This window comes from Schistocerca serialis, chromosome 3, assembly GCF_023864345.2.
Source record: "Schistocerca serialis cubense isolate TAMUIC-IGC-003099 chromosome 3, iqSchSeri2.2, whole genome shotgun sequence".
In the NCBI taxonomy this organism is placed as follows: Eukaryota; Metazoa; Arthropoda; class Insecta; order Orthoptera; family Acrididae; genus Schistocerca; species Schistocerca serialis.
The window spans coordinates 938,417,199-938,433,479 of NC_064640.1; positions in this window are offsets into that span (position 1 = coordinate 938,417,199).

Genomic DNA, 16,281 nt, shown 5'->3' on the forward strand with positions numbered 1-16,281 from the left:
TTGACCATAAACAACGGAAAGTGTGAGTTCATCCACATGAGTGCTAACAGGAATTCGTTAAACTTCGGTTACACGATAAATCAGTCTAATTTAAAAGCCATAGATTCAACTAAATACCTTGATATTACAATTACGAACAACTTAAATTGGAAGGAGCACATAGAAAATGTCGTGGGGAAGGCTAACCAAAGACTGCGTTTTATTGGCAGGGCACTTATAAAATGTAACAGACCTACTAAGGAGACTGCTTACACTACCCTTGTCCGTCCTCTTTTAGAATACTGCTGCGCGGTGTGGGATCCTTACCAGAAAGGAATGACGGAGTACATCGAAATAGTTCAAAGAAAGGCAGCACCTTTTGTATAATCGCGAAATATGGGAAAGAGTGTCACAGAAATGATACAGGATTGGGGCTGGAAATCATTAACAGAAATGCGTTTTTCGTTGCGACGGCATCTTCTCACGAAATTCCAATCACCAACTTTCTCCTCCGAATGAGAAAATATTTTATTGACACCGACCTACATAGGGAGGAACAGTCACAACGATAAAATAGGAGAAATCAGAGCTAGTACGGAAAGATATAGGTGTTCATTCTTCCCGCGTGCTATACAAGATTGGAATAATAGAGAATTGTGAAGGTGGTTCGATGAACTTTCTGCCTGGCACTTGAATGTGATTTGCAGAGTATCCGTGTAGATGTAGATGTAGAACCCAAGTCATGCAGCATTGCTTGGTTTGGCCATTCCACTATAGATCGCTCTGGATGGTTACCCCTATGCATTTTGTGCCTGTTACTGTTTCCGCCAAGATTGTACTTCCACTGCATAGGATTTCTTCTCCTTATGTGCAGTACATTACAGTAAGATAACAAAAGTCATGGGATATCTCTTAATACCATGTCGGAACTCCTTTTGCTTGGCATAGTGCGGCAACTCGAAGTAGCATGAACTCAACAAGGCTTTGGAAGGCCTCTGTAGAAATATTGAGAGATGTTGCCTCTATAGCCATTCATAACTGCGAAAGTGTAGTAGATGCGTGGTTTTGTAAGCGAAGTGACCTCCCGATTATGTCTCATAAATGTGCGGTGAGATTTATGTCGGGTGATATGGGTGGCCAAATCATTCGCTTGAAGTGTCCAGAATATTTTTCAAAGCAATCTGGAACAATTGTGGTCCTACGACATGACGCAGTGTCATCCACAAAAATTCCATCGGTGTTTGGAAGCATGAAGTCCATTAATGGCCGAAAATGGTCGCCAAGTGGACGAACGTACCCGTTTCAACTAAATTATCATTCAGTTATACCAGACGGTCCAGTACATTCCAAGTAAACACAACCCATACCGGTATGGAGCCACCACCATCTTGCACTGTGCATTGTTTACAACTCGGGTCCATGGCTCCGTGGGGTCTGCACCATACTCGAGCTCTACCATCAGCTCTTACCAACTGAAATCGGGACTCATCTGACCAGACCACGGGTTTCCAGTCGTCTAGGGTCTAACAAATACGGTCACGACCCCAGGAGAGGCACTGTAGGCGATGTCGTGCTGTTAGCAAAAGCACTCGCTTTGGTCGTTTGCTGCCATTGCAGATTAACGCCAGTCTTTAGTGAAGGTGTTTTTCCTGTTTGCAGACGTTTATGGAAATGAAACGTGGTCAATAAGCAGTTCAGAGAAGAACAGTACGGAAGCTCTAGAAATATGATGTTATATACGAATGCTAGTGTTTAAATGGGTAAATCGAATAACAGGTGGGGAGATAATGAACTGAACTGGGGATAAAAGAAACTCACGGCACATCTGGACTAAAGGAATGTGTTATATTGGTAGAGAACTTCCTCAGGCATCAAGAAATTGTCCGTTTGCTGATGGAAGGGAGTGTGCGTGTGTGTGCGTGGGGGGTTAAAAATTGCAGGGGGAGACAAAGGTTTGAATTCAGTAAGCAGAGTCAAATAATTGTATGTTGCCTTACTTACGCAAAGATGAAGAGGCTTGTGCAGGATAAACTGCCATTGAATCGTGCATCAAGCCAGTCTTCGGAATGAAGGCCATCGCCGTAGTAACAACAACAACAACAATAAAATGTATAGGAATGATTTTACGTTATCAGACGTACATACAGAATTCGATTCGTTGATAGGATACTTGAAAAATGCTGTTAGTCTGCTGAGGAGTTAGCTTATAAAACACTTCTGTGACATATTAGAGAATGTTTCTGATTGTGAGTAGTATGGGATCCAGACGAAATATGACTAACAAGTCACGAAGAACATACACAAAGAAGGACAGCAGTCTTGTATGACGCATTGGAGAGCATCACAGAGATGCTGAGAAATTTATATTGGCAATCCCTTGAACAATATAGCGATTTCCCGCGAATACCTGCTTTCAAAGTATGGAGGACTAGCTTAAGTAAGGAATTTAGCAATAAGCTACATTCCCCTGTGTTCTGTTGTGGCCTGTTAAGACGAGATTAGAGTAACTACAGTGCGCACCTAGTCATTTAAGCAATCACTCTTTTCATGCTCCATATGCGAATCGAACAAGAAACATCAGTAATTGATTGTGCAATGGCGAGTACTTTCTGCTGTGCACTTAACAGTGGTTTGCGGAGTATAAATTTGGATTTAGATGTGGAAAGGTACTTGTTATTAGCTCTTTCAGTTTCTCACCATATCTGTAATATTTATTTTACAACTGTCTCTGACATATTAAGCTAGTCAGCTTCACTACGTATCTATTCTGGTGTGTATGTCAACCCTTTGCATTACTACTACATCGGGAACTTTGTCTTTTGTGTTCGGTCACACAGCTTAACGGTAGTGTACGCCGTGTGCTTCTCGTTCTAAAAGGAAGTCAGCCATTCTATTCTCAGTCCTCTTCTGATCGACTCGGCTAGTGTGGCTTGGAGTAATGAGACATGCTTTGTACAGTAGTCATATTTCGAAGAACATATTGTTCTGGTGATTTTATTTCCCGGAGGCCGAACCTTGATGTTGAATAACACTAGGACGCATCATATAGATCAAATTACCGGTAAGACAATACCTTGTTGACTTATTGCGGCGAATTCTGTGCCATTATGTGAGGTAAATGAGAATCCTCGATTGTGTGTTACTCCGTGTGCCGTTTCTCACGAACGTGTACTTATGTGTAATAGTGTAGGCGTATAGGCTGTCAGGGATTACGAATTATCAGATGTCGAGCAGTAGATTACTGTATCATTCTTGAAGATTATTTCACTTTTGTGTTCATTGTATCTGTGGTGTCTTCCGCAGAAAGAGGTCTCATGCAAAAGTAGGTACATCACGACGGCACCACTAGCAGACAGTCGCTGACACTTGTCAACAACTCGGAGACGCTGGCATGGATGTGTGTGTTGTCCTTAGGTTAGTTAGGTTTAAGTAGTTCTAAGTTCTAGGGGACTGATGACCACAGCAGTTAAGTCCCATAGTGCTCAGAGCCATTCACCTTTGCCTTAATCTGCAGGACTACTGGCTTCTTTCCACTGCGTTAATTGGTGCTTCGTTTCTCACGTCAATCATTTACTCAGATCTCATCCGTAATATCAGTTTTTTTTTTTTTTTAAAAAGAGGGTCAAGCATTGTTTTTGGTCATCACTCAACAAATGCTGGATTCATATTGTACAAAGTTGCCTCATAGTTATTCTTTACACGAAACGTACCGAATTTTGTTTCAGTATGGCGTCCGCTATTTCATAAACATTCGAGAGCCAGTGGTGCAATTCCATACTATGCACTTTCTTCATATTCTCATCTGTGGTTACAGCTTTGGGACGTTCGTTATTTCGAAAATAAGTTCGATCATGCTTTAACTTAGTGGCCTACTTCATAACTGAGGGAAACGAGGGTGTTGGTTAGCTAATTAGTTAGTTAGTTACATGTTCCATAGAGCATTCTGTAAAATCCCCCTACCTGTACTAAACCGATATAAAGGTTGCACCGTTTAGCCACGATTCCACAGAAAGTGATACAGGTTACGTACAGTATAACTGATCACGCCTCCCCACACGAGACTGCGCTAGTTAAGCAAACTCTATCGTGTGTTATCTTAATGAATCAGCGCATAGGATTTCCTCCCACCTGTTTTTATAGCGTATTAGATTCTTCGGAAGATGCAGACAGACTACTTTGATTATATGTGGACATGTAGACAGCTGATTTATTTGAAATAAGTCGCGGGACGGTATTACGATGCGTTTATTAGGAAACACTGACGAACATTAACAATTTAGTAGTCTGAAATATTCATGTCAAAAATTTAATAAATTTTGATAGCATGGTAAAACCGACTATCGCATAAAAGCGGGGTCCGAGTACGTCCTAAAGCTGACTGGCGATATTGGCGCGCGGGCTAAAGCTGTGGCTCACATCGTAAAACGTTCTAGCTCTTCATAAATCTTCGGTAATTTAGCAATTTTCGTTTGTCGACTGAAGTATCTGGTTCAAAATGGCTCTGAGCACTATGGGACTTAACTTCTTAGGTCATCAGTCCCCGAAGTAGCTGGTTTACAGTGCAGTGATATTAAGTATTAAAGCTCTATCAATCTATAGGCTTCTCCTTGTATTTGCTGTGCCAAAAACGGTCATCAGTAAACTAATGTATGGTAAAGAAAATTCTGCGTTTCGCGCCATATCACGTATGGTTCGTCTACGTATTGACTTGGAAGCACGATTCGCTCTCAAGGCTCGTGCACTTCTCCCCACTCCTATGATTCACTACTGTGTCATATGGTCCACTCCTTACTACCGCTTCGTTGCCTTTATATTCTGTAGTACCGTTTGACGCTGCGTATTACTTCTGCTACCTGCTGAGTTCTAGTCACCGTAAAATTTAGAAAATAAAATACATTCCAGAACACGAGGACCCTCGCAATTTGAACTAATATTTTATCGAAAAGATATGAAACAAGTCAGTTTACCGGACATGTAAACATGATTAGTGATAACATTAATGATCATATTGTTTTTATAGTTCTACTCAGGCAACTAAATTTGAAAACTAGTTTTTCTGTTTATTTTCTTAATTTTTTTGTTTTTTATGGTCTACCAGTTTTTTGATAAATTTGTCCGTAGAACAGGAGGAGTTGTCTAGGAGAAATGACTTTAGTCCGGTTTCAAGAAGTGCTTTCTTACCTGTCAGACACTTTATGCTATGGGGTAAATGATATAACTGTTACTTCCTGCCTGCTGAACTCTTTTCTGAGCCAGTGACAGCTTTGATAGTGGGTAATAAAGCTCAATTTTCCCTCTAGTGTTGGCGGCATAGCTATCACTATTCATCTGAAACTGTGTTGGATTATTTATGAAGAATTTCAGTAGCAAACATAGGTACTGTGATGTTGTAGTTGAAACGCTAACTCCTTGAAGCCTACCTGCTGGATTACAGCGGGTGAACACCACATGTCATTCTTAATGCTTGCTTTAGTGCAATAAGTGCTTTCTTTCGAAGTGAAGAGTTACGCCAGAAAATTATTTCATAAGATATTACTGAGTGGAAATACGCAAATACGTCGGGGAAGGGGTTGCTGATTCGTTTATTTCAGGGACTAGCAACTCTACGAAGAGCAAATGTAGCTGAACTTATTTGTCTGAGATGCGGAAGGATTATGCTTCTTACAGTTCAAATTTTCATCAATAAATATATAGCTACAATTATGTAGCACTCTACCCCGTGGCCGGCCGGAGTGGCCGAGTGGTTCTAGGTGCTACAGTCTGGAGCAGGATTCGAACCTGCGACCGTAGCGGCCGCCGCTATGGTCGCAGGTTCGAATCCTGCCTCGGGCATGGATGTGTGTGATGTCCTTAGGTTAGTTAGGTTTAAGTAGTTCTAAGTTCTAGGGGACTGATGACCTCAGAAGTTAAGTCCCGTAGTGCTCAGAGCCATTTGAACCATTTTGAGCCTCTACCCCGTGTACTGACTCCTTCTCCTGTAATACGTTAACTGTTGTTATGACTCTGCTTGTTGTACAAAAATGAACACAGAGCTGTGAAACCAGGCATTGCCTGCAAGGGAAATAGCAACTGTTCAAATAAAGTTTATCAGGAAAATTAGAAATCATAATCAGTATGCTTTATTTTTACCGGTTTCGTTCTATAATTTTATAGTAGCATCATCATAAACTGTTTAAAATACAATAATTTTCGACGGTGCTCTTATAAATGTATAGACCGGAACCGGTAAAAATAAGGCATACCTACTGACTGCGACTTGTGGCTCTCCTGATAAACGAAATATAGTGTGTTTAGCTAAAATTATGGGGAAGTCCATTGTCAGAGAATAACTTAATAATTCTTTGAAAAACTTCATTAAAAATCTCTGATGTTGCATTCTCTCTAATGGCATTTATTATAACACTAGTATCACGTGCAAAAAGTACCAATTCTGCTTAATGAGTGTGAAGTGGAAGGCCATTCTCATAAATAAGAATGCAGAGTAGATAGCAGTGACATCTTCCAGCCGAATAACAGTAAATGTCACAAGGCCAGAACCGTGCTACAGAGGCTTGAGAACCGTGATAGTGAACTCACGTAAATGTTTTGGCGAGTAAATTCTATTGATCAGGAGCACACCTGCTCCGCTCCCATAAAGCACCGGCCCTGTGCTAGCCCCGGAAGTTTACCAACAACTTGTCGTTCCATGCCACGCAGAATCGGTTCTGTATTTCGTCCTGAAGGTGGACCATCACGCTATTATGCATGTTTCGCAACGTTTGGCTCATCACTGTATCTCTGGTACACAATTTTACAAAGTAACAAAGAGAATAAAATTTCGATTAGAGTTTTAGCGTGGCATTATGGATTACAACTTGAATTAAGTGGATCAGCTGAAAATCGGTTCGGCTGGTAAAAATGTCGTTTAATGGGTCAAATTTTTTGAGATCTTGTGTATCTTTTAAGAGACAGCATTATGTAATAATATGAGCAGTTACTGATTGAGTGAAATGTTGCATTTGTTGAGACACAAAACCCGTGTCGGGTTGCAAAGTAGGAGGATATGCAAATTGTTCATCAGTAATTCTGACGTAAATCTGTGTTTCTGGTGATTTCCTTACAGCACCTAATATAAATGCTAGAATAGTTCGCTAGAAAGTCACAGTTTATTATTTTCCATATCCGTTGCCAAATGAACAAATGTCCCGTCTCTGTCAACATAGCTCTCGAAGAGACGTTAGACTACAACATTTCTTAGTTCTTCCATATTAGTTTTTATGGAAGCAAATAAAGATTAACACTCAAATATCCCGATAATTTTCAAGTTTGGTTCTCAGTACTGAGCCTTCGAGAACAGTGAACATTTAATAAAACGAGAAATGTTACTGCACAGAGGTAAGACACTGAACTCGAATTCGGGATGACGGATGCGCAAATCTCTGTTCGGCCATCCTGATTTAGGTTTTGCATGATTTCCTTAAACTGTTTAAGGCGAATGTCAGGATGGTTGCTTTGAAAGGGCCCCAATTCGCGCTTTTGCTCCGTATATAATGACGTGATCGTTGAAGGGGCATTACATCTCAATCATTCTTTCTTTTTCCTTCCTTAAGGAAATGAACTTTTTGAATGATTACTGTCAGTTATGTGGATTTTATTATTGTGGAACAAAACACCATGTTCTGTAAGAACTTTTAAACTAGAAAATCTGATGGATTTTCCCTCCAGAAACCTCTTCTCCTACCTTCCCTCTTACTTCTCTTAGACTACCATTATCTCCTTCGTCACCAATGTCTTTGCCATTCGTTACTTGCAGTCTTTTTCGAGAATTCGAGGTAGTTTAGTAAATACGTTATTTCAAACGTTCGTATCACTATCATTACAGAACAAAACATTCTATTTCAAAGTACTGTCAGTTTTACTTTCTTCATCTTCTAAATTTAACCGCATTTCGTCCAACCACTAAAAAATTCTACCTTCGAGAAGTAGATGCTTAGCCCAGGGTAGCAACTGTATGGAATGGAAGCCGGAACACAGTACAGTAACGGTCTGAATAAAGGAATGACAACAAATCTTCGTGTAAGGAAGTATGTGACCTTTACACTCCTGGTCCTTTTCCTATTGAATAGTTACTGTTATGAATGTTAGTGCTGTCATTTGTGTTTGAGAAGATCAGTTTTGTGTCAAATGTTCCGTACGACTCATTTTCACTGGCATGGAGGATGAGTGAATGCAGGCGCGTCACGTGCAGATAATCTATTATAATGGTAGCGGTATCTGGTTGTGGAAGGGGCGCGAACTAATCAGATACCATGCTCCGTGCTCTCAACACAGGTAGCACGTTAAGCGACCCGCATGGGGCCAGGCTTGCGTGTGTTCTTCCCATGCATTTACTTCCTGCCTAGCAGTAAGCGTGCCGTGTAAAGTACACTGAACTTGCGTTTTACGAGAGTAAAGCAATCGTCAACACGCGGTGTTTGTTTCTCCGCAATCTCATGTTCTACTCACTGTTACAATGTGTAGCACACAGTGACGAAACATATTTACTAACATAATTATTTTATGCTTTCACAATTTACTTCTGAACAATGTTTATTCCGCTAGGCCTTGTGGAGACAAGATAATAGATGACACAGCACTTATACTTGGATTATTTCTGGTCATTTAAGTTGACAGAAGAGACTCAAGGTACTTCTCTCCGATATATTGGCTTTTGGATTCTTTCAGATAATAAATCGTAAAAGACAGATATTTGTGCAAGTCAAAAATTACGTTTGAATAACGGACTAACAACTCAATTTATTTGTTATTTATTTAGTGTTCTGTCACAGTTTGGGACGATCTTTAATGATGACTACTCTCGAACGCATGCAATCATTTTCGTTACAGATTATATGCGGCTGATACGAAAAATAAAACAAATAATAGACTCATATATTGTTTACGACTTCGGCATCTCAGGTAGACAAATCATAAGTGTTAACTAATGGAATAAAAACCAACAATGTTCCACAAGCACGATGCAGAGCGACTTCTTAAAATAACTGGTGCTGTTAGTTTATTTATATGAGCAACTTGGTTAATCGTGAGCGTCAAGGGATCAGACTGATGGACTTAAATTATCTGCATTGGGTATACGAATTTCAGTGGATATAATTCTGATATTAATTTCTTGAAAAATGCAGATAATGACAGAAAATGTACGAGTATCATTGTAATGAGACGAGAGACGAATATCACGTCTAATGTGTTACTAGACATATGCAAGGTGCTTAGAAATATTCTGGAAAAATCTTTTAAGGACGTTGCAGAGTAGGCTGTGTTGGGAAATATTACAATATGTACCGTTTGGTGCGCAGGTATATTGGTACCCCGAATGAACTTACGCATCTAAATATTTCGATGACACAGAACCATCCCTTAGTTACACTACTGTAAAATTAAACGCAACGGAATTTAAATGTGAATGACAAAATTATTTGCCCCTGAGCAGTAAAACTGAAGTTGACATAATGTATTCTACTCCAAGATTATTCCTACTGTTTCCCACATAGATCAAAGGAATGCTGTATAACTAAATAACTGGTGACATTCAATATAATGGCATATTTTTGTTTAGAAAAGACATGAATGACATGGGGTATAGATCACCATAGCACCTAGATTACATTCATACTCCTTTTTAATTAAATGAAGAGTGTACTGCTATGTGGTTGATAAAGTCGGAAACACAGTGGCAAATTGACTCTAACTTTGACTTTCACTGTGGATAAGCGATCTGGCTGTAACTAATTCGTTTGACACTGACCGAGAACTGCTAATCGGAATGCTACAACACGCTTAAATCGGACAATGACTGCTACTGTTGTAAGAGCACGCTGCAGATGGTGGAAGTAACCTTAAAAATTTCAAATATTGATGCTGCAAAATGCTTAACATCTGCATGTAGATGTTTAGAATGTGGTGACCATTGCGCCTCTGCGTCGGCTCTAACGGTGGACCTCATTCGCTTCCCTCCAGAAGACAGGCAAAATCCATTCCTCCAATCCCAACACATTTCCTGGCCTCGAAAATGCGCCCAGTGATGTCACAGGAAGCGTCCAAATCAAAACACGCTTACTTTGCAGGCGTGAGAAGCAGCGCCGCTTTGGTGCCTACGTGACACTGAAGAAACGCAATAGCTATCCCAGCGACATAATGTCGGGCCTCTTCCAATAGAATCCCATTTTGGCCGCTGGGGTGAAATGTTTTCATGAGCCTAACAGATACTGATCTCGCAGGAACGTCCACAGGAAACATCATGAGCACATCTGCACAATCTGAGGAATGCACACTCCTATGTCGACAACCATCTGACCATCGTGGATCGGTGAAAACAGTCGTAACAAGTTCTGGTGCAGGCTCCTAGGGCACTGTATCGTAGCGCGCTACAAGGTCTCCTCTCTGTGCGTAGTGGATCCCCTGAAAGTCAGGCCATATCCTCCACCTAGCCTTCCATTGCGTGAAATCGCCACCCCAAGCCTGCCCTTGCTCGGTCTATGTACCTACTCCTACACCTGGCACCAATAAATCGGTCCAGCACCAGCTGTGACTGCTATGCAAAACGCTCAGGTCCACCAACTCTAATTCCTTCACGCAACTAGGTATCATTGATTTCAGTATTATAACCACTGTCGGCTCTTTTTAATGAGCACCACTGATCACAGAACCTTCCTAACCTCATGAAAATGTCCTAATTTTATGTGTCTGCCTACCGACATAAGTAAAATGGAAGAAAACACGAGACCCACAGAATAGTGCTCTTTCAATATTTGTTACGAAAAAAATTCGATATGTTGTGCCATTTCTAACTTATTTAGGACTGACGTTACTCAATAAGGCATTGCGCGTGGAATTTCAAGAGTCCCACCAGAGATGGTGTAACCAAATGCATCCTTCCTTTGGTTACCTAAAACTGAACTACAGAGTGCTATAAAAACTGAACATGGATGGAAGGAAGAATCGGACCCGAGCCTAAGGATGAGCACTCTCGTATGTTATCATCTATGCTGTGAGAACAACTGACACCGCCAGGCGGAGTGGCCGAGCGGTTCTAGGCGCTTCAGTCTGGAACCGTGCGACTGCTACGGTCGCAAGTTCGAATCCTGCCTCGGGCATGGATGTGTGTGATGTCCGTAGGTTAGTTAGGTTTAAGGAGTTCTAAGTTCTAGGGGACTGATGACCTCAGAAGTTAAGTCCCATAGTGCTCAGAGCCATTTGAACCAACTGACACCAATTGTTTCTGGCCGTCCACTTTAATATGTCCGTGCAACGACATGTCTGGCGAACTTCAATGGTAATTAACTCAGAGCTGGCACAACGTATCGACTTTTTTCTTAACAATTATTTCTCATCACAACATACCTTACAAGCTTTTCAGACTGTATCTGACCACTATAAACAGATATATTTTTACTCGTAATGTTATAGAAGATGTGGCTAAGAATTCCTACAACATACTGTGGTAACCACTACCACAAATTTGTCAAGTTTTTGAACAATAATTGTTACAGATACGACAGAATGATTGACACATATCGAATAGTTTCCTTAGACAGAATCTATATGATCTTATAGGCAAGGGCAAACAGAATAAAATTTCGAAACATGTATGAATAGATCACATAAGTCACAACTTATCAGTGAACGTATCAGAGTGATCAAATCACATTGTGGTAGGATCGAAGGAGTAAACCGAAAGCCACACTGATGGTCTCAATCAATTGTTGATGAATGCAGAATGAAAGGCGTATAAGGTTTAATTTTTATTAACAGTAGAATACACCATTTTACACATGTAGAGCATAATGAAGAAATTATGATAAGATAGAGTAACAGAATACATGCTGCTAGGCACAATGTATTTTTATTAGTTACAAGGAAAGAGGAAAGTTTTGACAAAGTCTCATCTTTTACATTCAAAAGGGTTTAGAGCGAACTGCACATATATTAATACCTGTTAAGTGGTAGGGACACTGTTGGTGGAAACCTCAAGTTTGCAACAAGTGACAAACCTGAAGCAAATCAAAAACCTTGGAGAATATGCCGTTGAGACTGAGCGTCATACCACATTAAATTACAGTAGAGGTGTTGTAACAAGAAGGGACATGATGGAATCCCCAAAGAAGACCTCAGAATTCCGTGGGACCAAGAATGCACTGCAGACGTACAGAATATCATGAAAAGTGTGGAAGGGGATCTGATTAAATCCGACTCCTTCTTCCTCATTTTTAATAGCACAAAATCCTCAGAATAATTTAAGACGGGGTTTCTTCACTTAACTGTGCGACCCTATGTCCCCAACCCAATGCGTTGTTTTAAATGCCAGTGCTTTTGGCACACACCCTTGGATGTAAGGGAGAAGACACTTGTGGAAAATGTGATAAGGCTGCCCATGAAGGGGTTGTGTGCTCATCTCTGGAGTGTGTGAAATGCTCTGGGGCTCACCCTGTCTGTAGTATGGACTATAGAGTTTTCCTTGAAGAACGGAAGGTAAAGGAGATCAAAACTACTAAATGATAAAGTTTTATGAGGCCATGAAGCCCCTACGTTCGCTACCTCCTTTGCTTCAGTCGTTCAACAGCCAGTTCAGAAAACCAATGCTGCTATACAGATGGAGACTGCTAATGTCACCACTAGTACATGTGTTTGCCAATGCTCTTGTGCTGCTGCAGTTACTTCAAAGCCTACGCCTCTTCCCAGAACAAAAAAATGGCTCTGAGCACTATGGGACTTAACATCTATGGTCATCAGTCCCCTAGAACTTAGAACTACTTAAACCTAACTAACCTAAGGACATCACACAACACCCAGTCATCACGAGGCGGAGAAAATCCCTGACCCCGCCGGGAATCGAACCCGGGAACCCGGGCGCGGGAACGCTACCGCACGACCACGAGCTGCCGACCTTCCCAGAACAACAGACAGGCCGTGGTAGCTTATATTGTGGAGCTCCATGTTCCTCCAAAGGTTTAATCTAGTCCGGCGTCCAGTGCTGCTACTACCACTGCCGCAGTTGTAATTCTGAAGCCTACCCAGGGCAAAAAAACAAATGTCAAGCGTCTACCACTGATGGAGTCGGGAAGTAACTGGTCAGACGATGTCGATGTCATATTGTCTGACGTCTCTCACGATTATCCTGTAGAGCTAATGCACCTTTTCAGGACGCACGTGGAGAAACTGAAACTACGTGCAGAGGAACGCCTCCTGTGCATGAGTTAAAAGAAACACGTTTGAAAGCTGTGCTACGCTACTATATAGTAGTTTACCGAAAGGATGATCTGATCAGGGATAGAGCCAAGGGAGGGGTTGCTGTGTTTGTCAATAATGCACACCACTTCTCTGCTCTCCCCGTGGCTACTGACCTGTAAGTGAAATTGATGTTTGTCAGAGGGTCACTGTTTGCTCACTGTATTTATCTCCGGAAGATCCAATAGACTCTGAGACCTCTCAGATCTTATGGAACAACTCCCACGACCATTTCTCCTACTGTGAGAGTCACTGTCAGTCATATTTGTGAGGTTCGACTTCTACTTGCCCTCGAGTTCAGGTTTTGAAAAGCCTCATCACGTCTCACGAGCTGTTCATCCTCAACACAGGTACTGCTGCTGACTCATTCTCAGCCATCGACCTCTCTTTCTGCTATCGAGTCCTCGCAGACTCTGTTCAGTGGGAACTCACTGACGACAACATTCCAGTGACAACTTTCCACTGCTCATTCACCTACTGGGTGGAGCATTCCCTGAAGAGAAGCCATCAAAATGAATGACAGAAGGCTAACTGGATGCTGTTCCGCCAGTGGCTGTGTTTGAACCCTGTTACAGTGTCCATAAATTGGTGGACCACGTTACAAGAATAATCCATCATGCCACTCATCCATCCCAGTGTCCTCAGATCATCTTAGGAGGTAATATGTCCCTTGACGGACTAGTGAGATCCAGTCAGAAATCTGTGTAAGGAGTGCTGCTCTTCGATGGTTTAAGTACCACCCAGCAGCAGAGAACCTCACAGCATTAGCAGGTCACAAGAGCCAACACTTAACACATAGTTAAGGAGAGGAAGAAAAGGTCATGGCAAGTCTTCCTGAACTCCATCTACCATTACATTTGTTCTACAAAAGTATGGGAAGCCATCAGGAGGATTTCTGGTCAGTACAGTCGTTTACCAACAGCAGAAGTACTGAAACAGGGGTGTCTCCAAACAACGCCCAGAGACGTCACTCAGATGCTGGCAGAAAATTTTGCAAAAACCAATACCAGCCAGAATCCGGCGTTTCGCTGCTACCTTGTGGCTATAGAGAGGGACAAGTAGGACTTCAGATCCAAATATTATGAGTCTTACTACTACCCTTTCTCCATGTGGGAGCTGGAATCGGCACTGCCTCAGACTCGTGATACTGCCCCTAGTCACGACCAAATCCGGTACTGCGCGCTTCAACATTTGCCAACAGTATCAAAGGAAATCCTCCTCAACTCGTGTAGAGAGGAACTTCTGAGACCTCTCCTCAGACCATGAAGGGACTGCAAATCTTCCAGTATTTAGAACAGTGTTGTTTTAACTAGGTATGTAGGGAAGACCCTGGAGCAAATGTTAGAGATCAGGAAACTCCTTAGCTGCTCTAGTGTGAATTCTGGAGATTTAAATCCACTGTCGACAACCTGATCCTGCTTGAGGGAGCTATTCAGCAGGCTTTCCTAGGTAAACGTCATTGTATCGGTATAGTCTTTTATATCGTAAGATGTACTATACTACTTGAAGACACAGTATTTTCACGCAACACCATCAATGAGTCTTTCGTTGCCCCTACACATGGTCACACAGTCTTTCCTGTTTCTACGTTTTTTAGGTCCCGAATTGATGACACGATGTTAGATCATTTTGAAGAGGGGAATGACGTCTCTCAGGGCGGTGTTTTCAGTGTTACCCACTTTTCCGCAGTTATAAACAGCATCATGTATACGGTGAGGACTCCTGTACCCGCTTCTTATTTGTGGACGATTTTGCTGTTTTCTGCTTCTCCTCCAGAGTTGCAACAGCGACCCATAGTTGCAACTTATAGTGCGGAGGTTAGAGAAGTGGGCTGCAGAGACATGTTCTGAATTTCTTGCGAAGAAGTGTGTGTGTGTTCATTTTAATAGCTTTCTTCGTATTTTTAATTTACTTGACTTGCATATGAGGGACACCATTCTACATTTTAATTAATCAATGAGGTTTATGGGCCTCATTTTTGGCTCGAAACTGTCGTGGTTACCACACCAGAGAGATAAGAAAGTCAGAGCCCAGAAGGCACTGAATATCTTAAATTGCCTTAATCTTAGGTATCGGGGAGCAGACAAAGCACGTCTGCTCGAGTTTTATAGAGCTTCCGGGCATTTGCGGCTATACTATGGGTGTACAATGTGCGGATCAGCGAGGTATTCCTTCCGGAAGACTGTTGACGCTATCACCATGAGGGGATTAGGCTAGTCACGGGTGCTTAAAGGACCAGCCCCATACCTAGTCCGTACGGAGGATGGAGAACTGACACTCGCCAACTGGCAGCAGCTGCTCATGGTGCGTCAGGCACGTAAGTTCCTCGAGGTCTGATTTCACTTGCATACCATACTAGCTGCATACCATCCACCTCTGGATTGCCTTTTCTCCAGTTATCCACGGGCAAAAAGTCCGTTTGGGCTCTACATGGTTCAAATGGCTCTGAGCAGTATGGGACTTAACTTTTGAGGTCATCAGTCCCCTAGAACTTAGAACTACGTAAGGACATCACACACATCCATGCCCAAGGCAAGATTCGAACCTGCGACCGTAGCGGTCGCAGGGTTCCAGACTGTAGCGCCTAGAACTGCTCGGCCACCCGGCCGGCAATAAAGTTGTCTCTGGAGTTATTAAGTACAGAGGATAAAGACTACCATGTAAAAGGCAAAAAGGCTCTATATATAGCCTGCTAAACGTTCTTTGATGTGTCTGTCTGTACGTCTTTTCTCTAAGCAATAAATTTCGGTATTTTGAAATGTTCAGATGACAATTTCCCTTTTGCACTTCTCAGTAGTTTACCACGGAAAATTTGTAATTAACTTCCTTCACGAAATTATCTTTGGCCATTGATACGTTTTATCATTTCTCTACATGTGGCATGTCTACATGTGGCATGTCACTTGGTATGGAGCACCTGCAACCCCCAATCCAGAGTTTTAACCCCCTGCCACCGTGGTTACTGCAGAGGCTCAGAGTAATTTTAGATTTAGTGCAGTATAGGAGAGAATACACTCCAGCATGCATCTTTAACATATT